Genomic DNA, 12561 nt, shown 5'->3' with positions numbered 1-12561 from the left:
AAAGGAAGGTAACCACCTTATGATAGTTCAAATTTATGTCGATGACATCATCTTTGGCTCCACGAATCCCAGCTTAACAGCTGAATTCAGAAAGTTGATGGAGACTAAGTTTGAAATGAGCTCAATGGGTCCTATTAATTTTTTCCTTGGTTTAAATATAAGACAGGGACCCGAAGGCATCTTTATCAATCAGGAAGCTTACACGAAGACTCTCCTAGCGAAATTTGGAATGATGGGCAACTCAAAAGTCAATGTCCCAATGGCATTCGGCACCAAGCTTACCCCTTCACTAGATAAACCGGCTGTCGATATCACGATCTATCGTCAAATGATAGGCTCACTGATGTATTTAACTGCTAGCAGGCCTGATATCATGTTTTCTGTGTGTTATTGTGCTCGATTTCAGGCTAACCCACGCGAACCTCACATGCTAGTGGTAAACAATATCCTACGCTATCTCAAGCGAACCACCTCCTTAGGTCTATGGTATCCATCCAATTCAGGCTTCTTCGTTCAAGCCTATTCTGATGCTGACCTTGGAGGATGTGGACTCGACCGTAAAAGCACAACTGGTGGCTGTCAATTTCTTGATGGAAATTTGGTCAGCTGGCAATCCAAGAAACAAACGTGTGTGTCGCTGTCTACTGCCGAAGCGGAATACATTGCCGATGCATCCTGCACATCCCAAGTGATTTGGATCCAGAGTCAACTTCGAGACTATGGACTCAATATGAAGAAGATCCCACTATATTGTGACTCTGAAAGTGCAATTAGGATCTGTCATAACCCAGTGCAACATTCTAAAACCAAACACATAGCACTGCGGTATCACTTCATCAAAGATCATGTAGAAGATGGAAATGTCGAAGTTCACTTCGTAAGAACCACTGATCAACTGGCTGACGTATTTACCAAAGCTCTTCCTGAAGCATCATTCAATAAAATATTGCAAGGGCTAGGTATGATGGAATCAGAGTCAGTACCTCACACTATCTCTCAAAGTCAAACGTAAGAAGTGAAACCAACCGAACGTTCGGGTTCGGTTCAACCATCTGACTCGCTCATTACTTCATAGGTAGTTTTTCTGAGTTGTATATTTTCTTTGTATAAAATTTGTTTTCCTTTGTGTAAAAAGTTTTTCCAAATTGCATATCTAAACTCCTTGGTTTCTTAAAATTTTTCAAAACCGAAACCTCCAGAAGGTTCGGGTTCGGTTTTCCAAAATTTTCCTGAACCGAAACCAACCGAAGGTTCGGGTTCGGTTTTTCAAAATTTTCCTGAACCGAAACCAACCGAACGCTCGAGTTCGGTTTTTCACCTTTTCCCAACCGAAACCAACCGAACGTTCGGGTTCGGTTTTTCAATTTTTTCCAAAGTTTTTTTTAAATCGTATTTTTTTCTTTTAACTCTTTTATAATTTTTTTTAAAATATCAAAACTCCAAAAATATATATATATTTTTTTTTGTGTGTGCTCATTTGTTTATGGGGATATAATTGATGACTTACTTAAGTGTCCCTAGAAGCATGCTGTTGTATGTGTCCCAAGCCTCATAAGATTTTGAATAATAGCCTTCATGACCTGGTATACACAAACCTTGTCTTCCCAATAAGGCTAACATATTTATTCTAATCGTGAGCTACCTCACTCTTTTCTCACATGAGTTAAGAGTTTCCTGCTTGGTCCTTGTGTTCGCAGCAGAGGTACTATGTTTTCTTACACCCTCCCCATTACCCTTCTCCATTACATTCGTTTCATCAACGTAACCCTTGAGACTCTCAGAAACTACCACTGAGGTTTATGGTTACACAACATCTGTGTTTATGATCTTAGTTTCGTGCCACTACGAGCTGAGTGAAACCCAAAATTCAACACCAACGAATTGACGGTGACCAATTAATTTGACCAAGATTTCACCAATGAATTGACGAATGTACCCTCATGAAATCTCAAATTTTCTTTTGAGTGATTCCCATGAAATTGTTACACACCATAACATTTCTTCCCAAGGAATCCAGTTTTAAATTTTCATATGAGATTTCATATTAATCAAAGCCAAAACAAAATCAACTCCAACCTACTTGTTCAACAGACTACACCGGTCTCACAAGTACTTTGTTCACTTTCTTTCTTATATCAAGAATCGAATTGATGAATCAAAGCGAAACCACCCTTAATTAGCCTTATTAAAAGAAGCCTTTCAACATTTATTAATAAATGTTTGATCGTAATTCAACGGGATTCCACACTAACACTTTGAGGTCTCTCTTGACCTTGAAGGAAGAGATTCGTGCCCGGGATCAACAGTTTCGTGTCATTATTGACATCACAGATAATCCTAAAAAGAGCTGCTTTATTTCTTTTTCTTTTACACTCTTTGCACGAAAATCCTGGATTTTCCAAAATTCCGTTACTAATTATTTTACAGGCTGGATTATTACTGGATGGTTAATAATGAAGTTGTGGTCAGAAACTATCCACGTGGTTTATTTACTCTACAATGCCGTTTAAAAGGGGATAAGACAAAAAGTTGCTGACTCGGCGGGAGTTAAAAGGATAGAAATTCAAACGACGGTAAAAAGGAGGGCGCGTGAATTTGAAATGGCCGCGCTTTTTCTGACACTTAAAGGACGCGTGTGCGATATTAAAGCGTCATCACTCTGGCATTAGAGGCGCGTGTGGAAATGGAAACGGTTCCTTTCTCTGAATCGGCGCTTATTGGGCGGCGTAATCCTAGGAATCTGACACTCTCTCTCCTACGTGATCATCGCACGCCCCAACTGTCACCAATCAGTCACTCACAAAAACCCGCTTCGTATTTCCATAAGAGATTTGAAACGATTTTTCTCTCTCCTATCACCTACTATAAAAAGCCATCAACACCACCTTTTACCTCTTTACTGACTCCATAATTTCCAAAGCAAAAACACTCCCAAACACTCTCCCGTTCATCTTCTTCTCCAAACCTACAACAATGGCTGAGTCTTCTTCTGTTCATGCAACTTCTCAGATTCTTCCCATCCGGCCCCAACAATGCCTAGTCATTGATCTGAACCCACTGGCGTATGATTCCTACATGTCGCCGATCATAGAATGCCTCAAGTACTCCCAGCCTGCTCCTGCACTGTCACGGATTGAAACGGTGCCAATGGTGGCCTTATCTCAGGTCTATGCGACGGCTTACTACGACAAAGTCGTCGACAGGGTATTCTTTGAAGTGGCAGACCACAAGACCTCGATTTCTCACCCCCGTTTCTGCACTATGTTAGGGTTTTCTGCTGACCCATCGCGAGTTAACCCGGAGACGATTCCGGTTGGGATGTTGTACAACATGTTTTATAACATGGGCTACACAGAGGTTCTCACCTTCGTCGCCAAGTTTAAGAAGTCCTGCGTACCGCTCCAGTGGAATGGGTTATTTACAGTTCTCTTCAAGGGTCTGTCAGAGAGGAGCTCAGGATCTGACGGTGCAAGTCGTCTTTTCCTTTCGATAATGTATGGGGTGTACAATGGGATAAACCTGGACTATGGGTTTGTCCTTTGGCAATAGCTAATTCAGAGCCTCTCTTCCTCTTCCCGACACTCTGAGGTGTCGTTGGCCCGGTTCTGGATCTTGATCACAAGATGGGCCATGGACAAGTTCAATGTTCCAACAGCCGATGGTGCACCGATGTCTTCTATTGGTATGTTTCATACCAAGAAGATCATCGTATCCGATGCATCAAAATTCTCATTTATTGGCTCTATCCCGGAGTCGATGTATGCCGATGTGCCCGCCGATAGCAGACTGATCAGGACGATCAAGGAGTTTAGGCCAACTGGTCCGAGGGAACTGACACCAGACATGATGCGATCGATTCATGATGCCGATAAACCGGTGGCCAGGGGCAAAAAGGCAGAGAAGGGGAAGCAAGTGTCCAAAGCTCCAAAGGGACCTTCTCCCAAGAAGCGAAAACAACCGAAGGCTGCTTCATCCCCACAGCCGAAAAGGAGGAAGACCCAACAGAAGCGAAAGCTCGTTATTCCCTCCTCTTCGAGCGAATCCGAAGGTGGGAGTTCGGACTCTGAAGGATCACAAGTAGACGAATCTCCTCAACGAGGCAACACACCACCTCGGTCCCCAACCCCAGAGATGGAACTTCATCAATCCCCAGTTCCTTCACCTCCACCCACAATTCCTATTTCCATTCCCACCATAAACCCCACTATGCCCCCAACCTCATTCCCTATACCTCCACCCATATTCACCACATCAACCGAAACACCACCAGTTACCGAAACCCCTCCTGTAACCGAACCACCACAAACTCAAACACATACAACCGACCCTACCCATACACAACCACCACCCGAAACTAACCCCCCACCCACTCAACCTGAACCAACCAAACCCATAACACCCCCAACTTCACCACCACCTCAATCTCCAGAAGACGCCTCCGATGGCGACGATCAGTATCTTGGTGGTGATCACATGAACTATGATTCGGTCTACTATAGTCCGTTTCAAGTTCAGAGTGATGAGGAGGATGATGCTCCTGTGACAAAGAAGCATCTTCGCGAGCTTAACGAGAAGGTTGATCAACTTCTCGCCTCCTCTTCCAATCAGCAGTCATCTTTGTCTGAAGCTGCCCTTCAGAAGATCGTTGACGCCTTCTCCAGGGCTCAACATGATTCCGTGGCCTCAGCAACTGCTGCTATAGACGCCTCCACCCGAGCCTGTGAGGCAGCGACTGAAAAAGTCGATAAACTATTCAATGACGCTTCTGTCCTGCTGCAGTCCTTGCAGGAGAGCGCCGAAGCCACTAAGACTACTCTGGAACCAGTTGTTCAAAAATTGGCCAAGTTTGTCTCGACGGAGCTGTCTTCGTTCGCTACTCTCAGACAACATCTTAGCGACGACAACTCGGCACTTCGTGCCACCATCGATGCCCGCCTGGCAAAGCTACAAGAGGATCTTGCGGCAGAAAATTCTCTGATGGACGTCTTGGCGAATAAGACTACCGCCCTTAAGGTCAAGAGCACGCAGCTTTCCAACTCCCAGCAACAATTGGAAGCTCTTCGATCCGAGAGGGAGGTGATAAAGACGTGTGTTTCGGATGTCCACGCAGCTCTATCAAACATCCTGGAAGCACACGACCCCATCCTTAACCACTCAATGAGGCGTACCCTCGCTGAAAAACTCTCTCCGGCCATGGACCTTTTAAGCAAAATTGAAGGCCTACTGACTTTTGTGTCCATTCCGAAACAAGGGGGAGATGAGAAGAAAGGATCGAAACCACCTCCTTCCTCCAAAGCTACTCACACAACCGAACCAACCCCAACTGGTCATGCCTCGGGTTCGGGTGTGAAGAACAAGGGCAAAAATATAGCTGAGGGAGGAGATGAAGATGGAGACAAGGAGACCATTGCTGACATGTTAAAAAGAAAGAACAGTCGCAATGCTGAAGACGATGCCAGTCGTGTGGCGCGTGAGGCTGAAGAAGCCGAACGAAAGCAAAAAGAAGCCCACGATCTCCTTGAGAGCCGAAAGTTGCTCTTCCCTGCCTGGACCAGGGATCGTATGATAAAAGAGGCCATAGAGACTTCAAGCATACTATGGCTCGAGCCGGTGATATCATTCGACTGCAACAACTCTATCGATTCGCAGTTTGATATGCCGCTGACTCGAAAGGCGTTCATCTTCCACGCCTTCTCTAACATTTTTGAAGTCCCGCATCCAAACGATGAGCTTGACAGGGAGCTCATTGACTTCTACCTGGAGGCCGCTCGCCCTCAATACCTTACATGGAGCGCCCAGAAGATTGTTAGCGTTCGGGTGCTGAAGCCTTATGCCGTGGGGAGATTCACAAACGTTAAGTTCAAGCTTATTCGTGGATCTGCAAGAACTGCTCACATTATCACCCTGGCGGATCTGCCGAATCTGAATCCTCATGACTGGATAGTCTTGTACAATATCCTGCTGACAAATGAAGCCGAATATGGTCCCATCATAGACCATGTCAAAAGGATGTTGGCTTGCTACATCATGGAGGTTGCCCTAATGGATCAGGAGGTCGCCACAGTTTTTAAGAAGAAACCGAAAGTAGCACCTGTGGGATCGGCCAGTGATCTAAATCAAATGCAAATGGGCAAGATAGATCCGAGGCGAAACTCAGTGATGTTCACTAGAGCCGAAGGACAGAAATGTCTCTTCGCTTTAGCTGACAAGCACCTTTACACCACAGCTTGCTTGGAACATGTCTTATCAATCATCAAGCGGTGTAAGGAGAATTCAGCTGATGACATCAAGTACTTCAATGATATGATCAATTGGTACATTCGGTTTAGACAGACCATCCTTTCCATAACCAAGTGTCTGTTTAACACCGTGAAGAAGAAGGAACCAGCTTCAGCTGCCGGCCCAAGTCACAAGTGAAGGTCTCGCTCCAAATTGACGCAAAGGGGGAGATTGTTGGGCTGAAGATAGTTTTGATGTTGCGTCTTTTGGGCTCGTTAGTTTAGCCTTGTATTCTCCGGTTTGGGCCTGTCCAACCGAGAGCCTTTTATGTATTGTATATAAGTTAATGCTTGCATGCATATTAGGTTAACATTTTTAGAGATTATCGATATAGCGATTCATACAGAGTACAATATTTTCTTTAATCGTTCTTGTAATCTTCTAATCCTCTACAGTTGATGTTCTTAATCGAGCTCTTCTGAGGATTTTATTTAATCATTCGACACGTTTGATTCAAGCTGCTTTGTTCTGATTATTGCGTTTTTACTGTTTCATATTCATATACTTGTTCAAGATCTAATCGATCTTAATAGATTAAAAGTTGTTTTTAATCCCATCAACATTCATGAGAGATCTGAGAGAGACCATGAAACCCTACTATGAACACTGGCTGAAACACGAGCCAAAGTCATAGAGCTCCAAGTACGCCAGAGAGTGTACGAAAGATGCCTGCTTGATATGGAACATCAACTAGCCGAACTAAGGTTTCACCATAGGGGTGACCATCGCCAATAAGAGATACCTTACTTCCTTCTTTGTTTTAAAGAACCGTGTTCATGTCTATGTTCTGTGTAGTACTTTCTATGTGACTACCTTGTACTGTAAGTACTTTTCGTTAAGTCTTTATGCTGTCAAAGGCTTTTCTACTCCGTATATGATGTAAGACCTACAACAAGGTCAATTTCCCCAAACCTATTACATCTTAAACATCAATGATATCGATAGTCAGCTAACTTCCGTGTCAATCTTTGTTCAAATGCTTTCATCATGCTTTCATTGGAGTCTATCTGAAACCCACTCTAGTCAAGTTATTGGACTAGGGTAATTTAGCTCAGGGATCGTTCCCAATTCTCTTTCAAAGGTTGGATCATGTTATCCACCAACCAATAATACCCTGGTTTGGACGATAAATGTTTTGAGACCATTCTATTACTTTACTTCTAATCTACACTAGGACTGCATCATAGGGATGTAGGTCAAACCTTCAAGAACATACTTCTACTCTTTACATGAACGATCGAACTACGTCTAGGTTCAACCATACTCGCTCATAAATTCATTCTCTTTCCATGTAACAGAATCATGTCGCCGAAGAAAAACGATCAACCCATCAACCAAACACCAACTCTTCAGATTGATGTAGCTACCTTTCAAGCTGTAGTCTCGGTTGTCGTGTCAGCTGTTCTGATCCACCTTAACGCTAAAACGCGAATGTTAGTGGGATTGTTAACAATAATTCCAATCCAAGTAACAATCAAGTACCTCAACAAGCAACAAACTACCACGACACCCTCAATCCCAAGCCCAAGAATAACAAACGAAAGTTCTGGGCTAAAGTTAAAGGAAAATCACCCCAAGGGGTGAGCAAAAGACAACAACCTATGGCAACCTTCAAAACTACGCCTTCTGTACCTCCTACTACCATCCCTTCTAGTATCCCAGTTATCCCTAACCCGGCCAGACAGTATGCTGGCAATCTCCCAAAGTGCAACAAATGCAACTATCACCATCATGGACCTTGTCGGAAAATGCAGTGCTTAAACTGCAATAAAAAGGGACACACCGTCCATTACTGCAAGACTCGGATCTAACACATTACTTCAACCACCAATGTCGAAATCTCTCAAATATGCCATCTATGTGGTGTAATGGGACACTTCAAGAGGGACTGTCCAACAGAGGAGAACGACAGTGAATTTGGAGGAATTTGACCTCATAATGGAAAGAGGCAACGAAGGACCCTACTATAGTATAGGATCATTTCCAATCGACAGTATTAAGTATGTTTTTTAAAATGTTTAAAACTAGTGCAACTCGAGTCTTATCTTTTGCGAGATCCCGTCAGTTAAGGGACCCTCATGCTGCGTATACTTGCCTTTTGTAGTATACCTTGTTCGCAGCAGTATTCCTGTAGTTACTCTAAAGTACTGTTACTCTGTTAAAAAGTTCCACTGCTGTGTTTTGTCTGTAAAGCCTTTATGATCAAATCTGGTGCCTTTATTTCCAAGTGATTCCGATTTTATCATAAAACTCGAGTCGATTCGATCCGCACAATACCAGTTTCGTGCATACGTCTCCTTCTCCGTAAACATCTTTCTAGCAAAGAAGTCATAATCAGTATGAATTGGTTGAGTCTACATCAAGCCGATATCAAGCACTTTGGGAAAGCAGTTCATCTTAACCTCCCTATCAAAGAACCTCTTGTTATTTACGGAGACAAATCAAGTACGAACCTTCGCATCATTTCGTGTATTTAAGCTCAAAAGCGCTTACGAAGGGAATATCACACATTCCTTGCACACATCGTCAATACGAGCCAAGAAGTGAAGGACATTCAGAACATCCCAAAAATATGAGACTTTCCCAATAGCTTTCCAGAAGAACTACCGGGATTACCACCATAACGTCAATTCGAGTTCAGAATCGACTTAGTTACAAGGGCTACCCCAGTAGCCAAATCACCTTATCGTCTAACTCCAACTAAGATACTGGAACTTCCCAGACAGCTTAATGAACTCCTCAGAAGAGGATTCTTTAGGCCAAATTTCTCACTTGGACGAGCACCGGACTTGTCGGTAAACAAGAAAGATCGTTCCAAACGCTAAAGTAAGCCTGGTGCACCGCACCGATATTATCCCTCTCAAAGGGGATAGAAGATTTCGTGGTGAAAGGCGATGCATCCAACCAAGGGCTTGATTGGATTCTTATACAAGAGGAATGGTCACTGCCTATACCTCAAGACAGCTTAAGACGCAAGAAGTTAACTATACAACACATGATCTTGAGTCTCGAGCAATGGTAATTGCTCTGAAGATCTGGAGACACTACTTGTAGGGTACAAGGTGTAATACTCTCACAGACCACAAAAACACTCAGCACACATTCGACAAAGAAGAGTTATCATACCAGTGAAGTCAAACGAAAGAAGCAGAGTCGTATCCCGATAGTGAAAGGTTTACTGGAATGCCAAGCGAGGACCTGAGTTCACCTGGGAACGCGAACATCAAATGAAACTCCTATCTGTAGCAAATTATCAATTCTGCATAAACTCTAATTTCGGGACGAAATTCCCTCTAACAGCGGGATGATGTGACAACCCGATATTTTGAGACAATAAAATGTAATACCAGTCAAATTTAGATCAAAATATAACTTTCCTAAAATCTTATTTAGGTTAAATAAAGTGGTAGGAATCATATCAAGTTTTTCGTACATATAAAGAACCCTAAAATCCGAGTTATAATGAAGAAGTTACGGCCAACCGAAGATTCTCGGCAAAACCGCCAACACGGATTAAATGAAAAACGTGAAGTTTCAATACAATAGTTTTTTAGCCTTAAGTATCTAAATGAAAGTTGTAGATAACGTTAAACCGTAAACGTACGTAAAAAGAACGTCCAAATCTGACTTTATATGAGGAAATTATGATTTTTCCAAGATCCAGATATAGCAGTAGACAACTAAAACCTCGAAATAGAGATTGAGAGACTTTTGGCTGAAACAACCTAAATGATAATTGAAGGTCTCAACAATATTAGCGCAACAGAAAAAAGTCTGACGTAAACGGACATCGGATGAAGAAGTTATGGATTTTTTATCGGATTTTTCGTGTCCCGGCGCGTTAGAGATAAATAATTAAAAATAAATTCAAAATTTTCTGATGAGTCTACACGAGATTTGTAGAGCATATTTTCAGCGACGCGTGCATATAAAGAACGTCGAAAACGGAGCTCGTACGCAAAAGTTACATATTTAACAATTTCGAGACCCGAAATCTGAGGCTGTCAGGCTTGCCACGACGTGGCATAGTTTGCCGCGACCCAACAAGTGACTGAGGGCGTCCAATCAATGGAAGAGGATAGGATTCCTCACCACGACATGGCACACCCTTTGCCACGACGTGGCACTCAAAATATGGCCATATAAATAGATTTCAAGGGCTCGGGGTTTCATCGCTCAGTTCCCTTCTTTCTCGCGCCGAAACTCTGGGTTTAAGCCCCAAAGCCCTCCCAAAGCCCCGGTTTTCACCTTCAAGTTTCGAAGGAAAGTTTTTATGTTCCCGAGATTCCCGAGATTCCCGAAATTTCTGAGATTTCCGAGAAAAACAACTTTTCCAAGTCGCAGTTCTGCTCGATTATCATCTCGCTTTCTCCCGTCAATCAAGTGAGTTCATACCCCTATAATCTACACTTTAAAATGCTTTATAAATGCTTTTTATTCACTTTTAAGGGGGGAATACAAGTAAACACACGGTTATCCCTGTGTGAAAGACATAAATCTTTGTTATACTTTTTGGTTATGTAATCAATCACATGTGATTTATAACTAACATACAATTGGACTTACTACACTTTTAGCCATTTCACCAAACAGAGTATGTCAAATAGCTTTCTCAAACATTTTTACATGTTAAAACACTTTTAGAAACTGTCTTACAAACTATATGTTCCTTTTTGAATATGTTATAGTTGTGCTTCAAACAAAGGTTTTCTTACACTTAAATTGTCTTGTCAACTGTTTTCGAATCGTTTTATAAACTGACATCAAGTCATCAATTCTTATTTATTAAAATTTTCAAAGGTTTTACAAAGCTTCTTTTCTACTTTTATATTGTTAAATGCTTTCCTATATATGTATAGTTAAATAAGAAAGGTTTAAAAGACTTAGAACGGCTAGCTCGCCTTATTTCTTTTTTTTTTCTCTCGTTGGGTTGTGGCCTTAAGGTATCAGTTATTCGTCTGAATGTCGTCTAAATATTAGTTATATATCATGTATACATATATAGACATAGAAGATCCATCAGTTAATTCAGTTTCGACACTCTTGGGTAGCAAGGGTGTATAAACCTACTTGGACACTCATCAATTACATTCCAGTAAACTATTATAGGAATAATTTAGGGGATACAAAACATTATTCCTATTACAAGGAATTACACCAGAATCAGTTCATTCGTGAGTCTATACTACATGCTATATGAAGGGATACTCTTACAGAGATTCCTCTTACATGGATACACTTATATGGATACTCTTACAGGGATACTTTTACATAGATACTATATGATAATATACTATTACATATTATTACTGTAGATATTACTAGATTAGATCTGTCTATGCTAGTACCAATGGATACTATAAGGGGTTAACCACTCCTAATCCCTCTATTAGCTACAATGGTAAATGCACATCTACGAATGTCTACGGTTGATACCATTACAGGTATACTTAAGGGACTAACTATTCCTACACCCGGCTGTTAGTAACAGAGGTAAGTGCACATCTACGGATGTCTACGGTTGATCCATTTACAGCGAGTTTCCATGCTATGTTTATTCTAGTACCAAAGGATAATACTTAAGTTATTAGCTCATTACCTTTATTTTGTGATACATTCACATAACGACGGGGTAGACTAATACCTATATAATTATATTGTTACCTTTATTTGGTGTCACGTTCACATAACCAACGAGGTAGATCATACTGGAATATCTTAGTACCAAAGGATACAACATAAGTTATTATATTATTACTTTTATAGTTCTATAATAATAGTTAAACAGGGGAAAACCGGTCACATTTACAGTGATGTGTACTTCCAAAACATTCAGGTCTTAGTAGAAGACTACTTTCAAAACATTCGGGCCTTGGTAGAAGACTACTTTCAAAACAGTCAGGTCTTGGTAGAAGACTACTTTCAAAACATTCAGGTCTTGGTAGAAGACTACTTTCAAAACAGTCAGGTCTTGGTAGAAGACTACTTTCAAAACATTCAGGTCTTGGTAGAAGACTGCTTTCAAAACGGTCAGTTGTTGGTAGAAGACTACTATCAAAACATTCGGGTCTTGGTAGAAGACTACTTTTTATACTAGTAGGAAATATGGGATTTTCTAGGGTTTTTGTACTTATACTAGATGTTTCATCAAACATTCACCAGTCTTTCATAACAAGTTTTCATAGCAATAACATTAAAATACTTATGAATTCACCAGCTTTATTGCTGATACTCGCTTTCAAAATAACTTGTATTCTCAGGTTACAAATAGACAGGTATCGA

This window comes from Lactuca serriola, chromosome 3 (genome assembly GCF_051521515.1).
Source record: "Lactuca serriola cultivar US96UC23 chromosome 3, Lser_US96UC23_V15, whole genome shotgun sequence".
Taxonomy (NCBI): Eukaryota; Viridiplantae; Streptophyta; class Magnoliopsida; order Asterales; family Asteraceae; genus Lactuca; species Lactuca serriola.
This window is presented reverse-complemented; position numbering follows the sequence as displayed.